General features: G+C 37.7%; 1 pseudogene across 1 annotated transcript; it reads right to left on the bottom strand.

The window, feature by feature from the left end:
* Positions 1-260: 260 nt before the first annotated feature.
* LOC112614493 lies at positions 261-1,133 on the bottom strand (annotated as a pseudogene). Its single transcript, XR_003117088.1, has one exon. The product of XR_003117088.1 is annotated as a 60S ribosomal protein L6 pseudogene (transcript).
* Between the last annotated feature and the right edge of the window lie 7,782 nt (positions 1,134-8,915).

Genomic DNA, 8,915 nt, shown 5'->3' with positions numbered 1-8,915 from the left:
TTTCTGAATAACTAAATAAGAGTCATTTGCTACATGCATATTTATGTAGATTTTTAAATATAGTTAACTAAAAAATTGGGAATTTCATGGGCAATTACACAAGCTATTCTAAAGCAAGATATTATAGTGGTAAATCTGTCAAGCTTTGGAATGAAAGTTAAAAAATGAAGAACCTCAAAGAATTTTTACTTATAATTCATAAGACATCTCTTTTTTTTTTTTTTTTTTGTAGTTAGCTATTTAATGGGTTCTTAAGACATTTAGAACACCAGTTTGAGAGGATCAATTCCATTCGTCAGGGCAAACACAGATTGCAGGTAGCCCTGGAGCTGAGGAACAGCTTTGACTTTTGGTAACATTTGTGAGTCCACAGCTTTCTGATCAATCTTGTGCTGCTCCGTAATCTCCTATTTCTCTTTTTCTGTGTCGAAGATCTCACCTTCCTGGTGTCTGGGCTTCCGCAGCTGCTGCTTCTTGAAGTAAGCATCAGTAAGATGTTTTGGGATTTTGACATTGCTGATATCGATTTTGGTTGAGGTGGCAATGACAAATTTCTGGTGTGTTCTTCGTAGAGGAACTCAATTGAGGACCAGAGGTCCAGTCACAAGTAACAAGCCACTAGCCAGCTGCTTCAGGAAAACCACCCTCTTGCCCCTGTGGCGTCCAGTGAGGATGATCAGAATGGTCCCAGGGGTAATGCTGGCTTGCAGTTTTCTCAGTGCTGACTGATGGGTTTTTTTTTTGGCCATGGCTCAACAGCTTTCGAGGCACATCTTCAGTAGGATAATATCTAGGCATTTTGCGAAGTTTAACCACCCGGGTACCGCCGTTCTTGTCACCACCAACTGGTTCTGTAAGAGTTGCAAGAAGCTCCTCCTCCTTTTCCTTTTCAACCTTGGATTTAGCGGCTGAGTACTTCCTCTTGTACATGGCCTTTCTGGAATACGTGGCAGATCGGGAATACCTGCCAATTTCTCTGACAAGGACAGGGTTGCGGCTGTAATGGGGCTTCCCCTTCTTGGGCTTTTTAGCCTTGAGGTTACCCTTTTTCACCTTGCCACCAGCATCAGCCTTCTTGGCTTCGGGTTGCTTCTCTTTAGTATCTGGCTTCTCAACTTTTTCACCCACCATCTTGTAAGATGGGAAAGAGACATCTCTTCTTTTGAGAAGTATCTGTTCATGTCCTTTGTCTACTTTTTAATGGGGTGATTTGGTTTTCTTTTGGAAGTTTGAAGTTCTGTATAGATGCTGGACATTAGACCTTCACTAGATGCATAGTTTGCAAAAATTGTCTCCCATTCTGTATGTTGCCCGTTCGGTCTGATGATAGTTTCTTTCGCTGTGCAGAAACTCTTCGGTTTAATTAGATCCCATTTGTCAATTTTTGCTTTTGTTGCAATTGTTTTTGATATCTTCATCATGAAATCTTTGCCCGTGCCTATGTCCTGAATGGTATTGCCTAGGTTGTCTTCCCATTATCCTTAGCAAACAAACGCAGGAAAAGAAAATGAAACACTGCAAGTTCTCACTTATAGGTGGGAGCTAAATGATGAGAACACATGGAAAGAATAAAAAAAATAACTAACGGATACTAGACTTAATACCTGGGTAATGAGATAATCTGTACAACAAACCCCCATGACACGTTACATAGGTATGTATGTTACATAGGCATGTAACAAGCCTCCACATGTACCCCTGAACTTAAAATAAAAGTGTATTTTAAAAAGGCATGATATCAGCCCACGAGAAATATTTTTATTAAGTTCAAGATTCACAAAAAGGCATAACGAAAGAAAAATGAAGATAACTATTCTCTCTAGTCCAAAGGTGGCAGTATTCCCCTACTTCTTATCAATTGTTTATTTTCTATAGTTTCCTTTATCATTATCTCTATTGAAGTTATTTGAAATCTCATATAATCCTGCCCTCAGGAGGCCCTAGCTTTATCATTTCTAGTGCCAAAATAAAATACATATGAAACTAAAGCAAAGGAACACAGGAAAAGTGGCTGAGAAATTGGTACAATAATCTAGGCCAATTGAGGATAAAAGTTCCATGATTCAAAGGATGAAGACAGTGTCTGATAGATGGATATTATGACACAGAGATTTTACTTGAACAATGCTTTACTAAGAAGAGAAATGAGGCTGAGCAAGGTGGCTCACACCTGTAATCCCAGCACTTTCGGAGACCGAGGCGGGCAGATCACCTGAGGTCAGGAGTTTGAGACCAGCCTGGCCAACATGGTGAAGCCCCATCTCCACTAAAAATACAAAAAATTAGCCACCATGGTGGCAGGTGCCTGTAATCCCAGCTACTCGGGAGGCTGATACAGGAGAATCCCTTAAACCTGGGAGGCGGAAGTTGCAGTGAGCTGAGATCACACCACTGCACTACAGTCTGAGCGACAGAGCAAGACTGCCTCTTAAAAAAAAAAAGAGAGAGAGAGAGAAATGAAAAACCTTAAAACAGGCACAGACACCCATACTCAACACACATTTGATGGTTTCCAAAAGCTCAGTTAAAAATGAGCATTTCTATAGCTACTGATTAAATCATGCATATGTCTTTTTTTTTTTTTTTTTTTTTGAGACAGAGTCTCGCTTTGTTGCCCAGTCTGGAGTGCAGTGGCGCGATCTCGGCTCACTGCAAGCTCCACCTCCCGGGTTCATGCCATTCTCCAGCCTCCCAAAGTGTTGGAATTACAGGTGTGAGCCACCACGCCCGGCCGCATATGTCATTTTTAAACAGCTTTATTGAAGCACAAAAGAAATACAATAAAGTGAACATAATTAAAGTGTGCAGTTTGATAGGTTGCTCTATGTATATATCTGTGAAACCATCAGGACAATAAAAACATTTCAATCACCCCAAAAACTTTCCTTGTGTGTCTCTGTAATTCCTTCTTCCCACTCATCCCTGTCCCACTCTTTAACTCCAGATAATCGCTGATCTGCTTTCTGTGAAATTTTGCATTCTTTAAAATGTATATAAATGAAATCATGCATTGTGTGTACTTTTTTCTGTCTTCTGTCATCCAGCATATTTTCAGATTCATCTATATTGTAGCATTGATCAATGATTCATTCCTTTTTTATTGCTTAATAATAAGTATGAACAGAACACATCCATTCAATTGTTGATAGAAATTTGGGTTGTTTTCACTTTTTGGCTATTAAAATAAAGTTGCAATGAACATTAATATATGAATCTTTGTATGAACATATATTGTTCTTGGCTAAATCCTTAAGAATGGAATGATCAGATTGTATTTCTTTAAAAAAAAACTGCCAAACTTTTTCAAAATACATGAATCAAGTTTCTATTACTTCTTTAGTCAACTTTGGTAGTTTGTGTTTCTAGAAATTTTTCCATTTCATCAATGTTATCTAATTTGTTGTAATACAATTGTTAATTTTATTTCCTCATAATCCTTTTATTTATCTAAGGTCAGCAGCAATGTCCTTTTATGCCCAGTTGTAATAACTGAATATTTTGTCTCTCTCTCTCCATCTCTGTCTCCCCTTCCTTCTGTTTTTTTGCTCTCTCTACTTTTCTTGGTGAGTCTAACTATAAGTTTGTCAATTCTCCTAATCTTTACAAAGTACAAAGTATTACTTTGTTGATTTTCTCTACATTTTCCCATTCTCCAATGTATTTACTTCCACTCTAATCTTTACTATTTCCTTCCATTTGCTTTGAGTTTAGTTGGTCTTTCTTTTTTACTTTCTTGTAGTGAAATTTTGGTGATTTAGTCCTCATATACGTGCTTACAGCTGTGTGTTTCACATTGAGCACTGCTTTAGCTGCATCCCATAGATTTTGTTGTTTTCTTTTTCTTCATCTCTAGGTATTTTCTAATTTCCTTTGTGATTTCTTTTTTGACCTACTGTCCTTTGAGTAGCATGTTGGTTAATTTCTACATATTTGTGAATTTCTCTAATTTTCTTCTGTCATTGTTTCCTAATTTTATTCCATTGTGTTTGGAGAACATACTTTGTATGATGTTAGTTCTATCGAATTTTTTATCATGAGATATTTCTGAGTTTTTCTTTTCTGGAATTTGTTGAGCTTTTAGTGTTTTTAAAAAATCAAATTTTGGAAGTTTTCAATCATTATATTTTTCTTTCTGTTACTCTAATTATATAATTTCAATTGACCTAACTTCAAGTTCCCTAATTCTTTTTCTGACTGTTCAACTTGCTATTTAGCCCACCTAGTGAATTTTTTATTTCAGTTATTGTGCTTGTCCACTCCAGATTTTCTATTTTGTTCTTTAAAAAATTTTTCTATTTTTTTTTTTTTTAAACTTTAAGTTCAGGGATACATGTGCAGGTTTGTTACATAAGTAAATTTATGTCATGGGGCGGATGTTGTACAGATTATTTCATCACCCACATATTAGGTCTAGTACTAATTAATTATTTTTCCTGATCCAATATTTACTATTTTGTGAGACACTGCACTCATACTTTCCTATAGTTCTTCTGATATGGTTTCCTTTAGCTCTTTGAAATAACTGATTTAAAATAGCCAACTTGGTCTTTGTGTAGTCAGTCCAATGTCTGGGTTTCCTCAAGAACAATTCTCTACTAACTGCTTTTCCCCTTTTGGGCCATATATTCTTATTCACTTGCATGCTTCTTAATATATTTTTGTTGGGAACTGGACACTTTAAATTACATGGCAACTCTGGAAATCAGATTTGCCCACCTGCCCCAGGTTTTGTTATTGTGATTATTTAGCATCGTTTTAGTAACATTTCTGAACTAAATCTGTAAAGTCTGTATTTTTTGTTGTACTGAAGTCCTGGATCAGTTCACTTAGTGGTCAGCAAACTATTGGAGAGATTTCCCTAAACACTGGGAAGCAAAGTCTCTCAGTTTTGCCAAGGGCCTCTGGGTATGTGTTGGGCACACCTTTAACACTAAGCCAGGCAGCCTGTCTGTAAATTCCATGGGATTTTCTATGTAGACAATCACATAATCTGCAAATAAAGGCAGTTTTAATTCTTCCTGCCATTCTCCATGTGTTTTATTTCTTCTGCTTTCCTTATTGCATTGGCTAGAAACTCCAATACTATTGAATAGAACAGAGGCATCCATTTTTTTTAACCATGGGGGAATGCATTCATTCTTTGACTATTAAGAATAATGTCAGTTGCTGTTAACTGTAGCTTTTATTTTTATATGTCCTTGATTGGATTCAGGAAGGTGCTTTCTAATACTGTTTGCAGGAATTGATGTTAAATTTTGTCAAATGCCTTTCTGCATCGATTGAGATGATTATATCATTTTTCTTTCTTTACCTCTAGCAATATTCTTTGCTCTGAAATCTACTTTGCCTGTTATTAATATAGCCACTCCAGCTTTCTTTTAAGGTGAGCAAGCCGTACCTTTTTCAAACATGTTTGTCTATAGTATTTGTGAATTTATGTTTAAAGTTCATTTCTTTTTTTTTTATTTTTTTTATTTTTTTTATTAAAGTTCATTTCTTAAAAGCAGCATGTAGTTTTGTTGTTTTTAACCTATTCCAACCATTTCTGCCTTTTTAAAGGATGCTTAGTTCATTTAGATATAGTTTTTCATTGTTATTTTGATTTGTATTTCTCTAATGATCAGTGATATTGAACTTTTCTACGTATGATTGTAAGCCACGTGTATACTTAATTCAAATAACTTTTCTTTTGGATTGAAAAGAAAGCATGTTTATTATAATCTGTGAAAATAAAAAATAATAAGTATTTAAATGTAAGACTGTAACTACAGTAATAGTTTAGAGATGTGAGTGGTCTGTTTGGACTGAAGAAGTCAAATGTTTCATGAGGAAAATGGAATCTAAATTCAACTCTAAGACAACAGAAAAAGATGAAAGACACATAACAGGCTCAAACACAAGTAAGTGTATCCACAGAGGATGTCAGGATGATTGGCTAAGATGGAAAAGGGTTAGATTATGGAAGGCCAGGTCATAAAGAGCCCTGAAATTACAGGAGATGTTGAGGTGCCATGCAAACCTTCTGCAGGTTTTTTAATCAGGTGAAAGGTAAATATACGCATAAATATCCAAAAGAAATAATGTCGAGAAACTTAGCTAGTGATTATAGGTAACCCAGAATAACAGAAGGTCCAAGCAAATGGGCTGACCCACAGGTCTGTCCTGGAATCCCTCTTATCTCTTTATTTCATTCAGCATCCAGTACTGTGGCTGTAATGACCATCTATATCACAAGGACTTCCAAATTCACCTCCACGCCTGCTCCTTTCCTGAACTCTGGCCTTTTACCCAACTGTTTATCTGACACACTCATACAGATGTACAATGAACATCTCACACTTAACATGTGCAAAACAGAATTCTTGATTTGCAGCTCCCCCAAACATGTTCTTATGTTCTTCCCCGTTTCTGTCAATTTCACTACTATCCCCACAGTTACTCAAACCAAAACCTTGTAAGTATTATATCCCTTCCTTAGCTTACCTCTTACATTTAATAATTGAAGATTCTTGTCAACTTTATCAAATCCTGCCCTGTTGTATCTTAACTCTATTTATCTCTGTCTTCAGTTCCACCACTCTTGCCCTGGCCCTCACCATCTTTTGCTTAGACTACCCCAAAAAGTCTCCTGAGGATCTTCTTGCTCCCCATAATCCAGATGTTGCCCTCCTATCTCAGATCCTCACCTGGATTCTTATAGCTCTATGAGACCCAATCCCTCTCTATCTCTTGGATCTCACTTAGTTTTTTGTTTGTTTGTTTGTTTTTTGAGACGGAGTCTTGCTCTGTCGCCCAGGCTGGAGTGGCGCGATCTCAGCTCACTGCAAGCTCCGCTTCCGGGTTCACGCCATTCTCCTGCCTCAGCCTCCCGAGTAGCTGGGACTACAGGCGCCCACCACCACGCCCAGCTAATTTTTTTTTTTTTTTTTTTTGTATTTTTAGTAGAGACGGGGTTTCACTGTGTTAGCCAGGATGGTCTGATCTCCTGACCTCATGATCCGCCCACCTCAGCCTCCCAAAGTGCTGGGATTGCAGGTGTGAGCCACCGTGCCCGGCCGGATCTCACTCCTTAGCAGTCTAGTACCACCCTCACCAAGCTTACTCTTGCCTTAGCATCTGAAATACTCTTATACCAGGTTTTTGAAGGGCCGGGTCCTTTCTGTCATTCATGCTTCACCTTAAATGATACCATCTGAAAAAGCCCTCCCTTACCACCCAGTCTTAAGTAGTCATTCACTGTAGTCACTTTCTCACAATATCCCGTTTTGTTTTCACCAAAGCTGTCATCATTACCTAACGTTCTATTTATTGTTTGTCTCCTCCATATTTTTGCACCCCTTTACCCCAGATCAAATGTAAGCTCTTTCAAAGAAAGCACTTTCTAGGTCTTCTTCACTGTTACATCTCCAGATGCAAGACTCATTACACATTTATTGAATCAATTAATGGAAATACAGCACTTGATAAAGATGGGATCTCAAATCAGGAAGAAAAAAATAGATTCGACCAATAACTGAGACAAGTTGTGAAGGATGCAATAAGAAAAATCTGAAGAATGTTAGGGGAAATTTTCCTAGACTGACCCTTATCAGCTCAATCCAAATTCCCATCGCCCACATAGAACCTGGGATTTCCCCTGTGCAATAGTGGCAAATATGCATCCTAAATCCATCCCTTAACTGTTTCACTTAGGTGGCAAGGTCTTCTCCATAGTAATGAAACAACCAATAGCAGGTGCTTCCTTATCTGTGACATAGTCTATATGATTCTGACCAATAGCAGACTTCTGTCTTTACAAGCACACATGTGCATGTATGTTGTTTAAATTACAAAATTAAAGCTTGGAATTTAAATCAACCACATTGAACAACAGATCCCTGTGGAATAAACTAAACATACAAACCAATGCACAAGATATAGTCACCACCAATACAATATCACTTCAACTGAGTTAGCAGTTAGCTCGAGCCTAGGACAAATTCTTGGAAAGACAGGAGCTTCATTTTTAACAGCGCATAACTGTAATTAGCATCAGCAAAGCCCCAGATGAGTAGAAGACTCAACTTGGTATCATTAACACAAATAAGTAGTGTTTCACTATTGTATTAGAAAAAAATTGTCTATTATAATAAAATTGCTTTTTTCTGAAAAAAAGAAGGCCATTACTTTTCAAAATTTAGAAATCCCCATGGGGCTAAGTGGCCTATACAACCTAGGTAGAGGGAAGGAATAATTCAGAAGATAGGGCTGAGTTTTCAGTCCTCTGGTAACCGCAGGCTGAGGGTAGAAAATTAGGGATAATGTGGCTTCACACATAAACCTTATGATAAGCAAAACATATCCCAGATTCTGTACTCAATGGCTTAATACTGGCTATCATTGGAACTACAGAGGGATGAAATTTTTTTTTTTTTTTTTTTTTGAGACGGAGTCTTGCTCTGTCACCCAGGCTGGAGTGCAGTGGTGCGATCTTGGCTCACTGCAAGCTCCGCCTCCCGGGTTCACGCCATTCTCCTGCCTCAGCCTCCCGCGTAGCTGGGACTACAGGCTCCCGCCACCACGCCCGGCTAATTTTTTGTATTTTTAGTAGAGACTGGTTTCACCGTGTTAGCCAGGATGGTCTCAATCTCCTGACCTCGTGATCCACCTGCCTTGGCCTCCCAAAGTGCTGGGATTACAGGCGTGAGCCACCATGCCTGGCCGAGATGAAAGATTTTTTATAGCGGATTTGTATTTTTTTAAATTTCTATATGGTTTGAATGTTTTAATCAAGCATGTTTTATTTTTGTAATAATAATGAACTCAAAAAAAGCTAAAAGAGAAAAGTAGTGAAAATATACAGGAATCTACTATTTGTATCACTGCTTTTCAACAGAAATATAATGAGAGCCACAAGTGCTGTGATGCACACATTT

The sequence above is a fragment of the Theropithecus gelada genome, chromosome 20, assembly GCF_003255815.1.
Source record: "Theropithecus gelada isolate Dixy chromosome 20, Tgel_1.0, whole genome shotgun sequence".
In the NCBI taxonomy this organism is placed as follows: Eukaryota; Metazoa; Chordata; class Mammalia; order Primates; family Cercopithecidae; genus Theropithecus; species Theropithecus gelada.
This window is presented reverse-complemented; position numbering and strand designations above follow the sequence as displayed.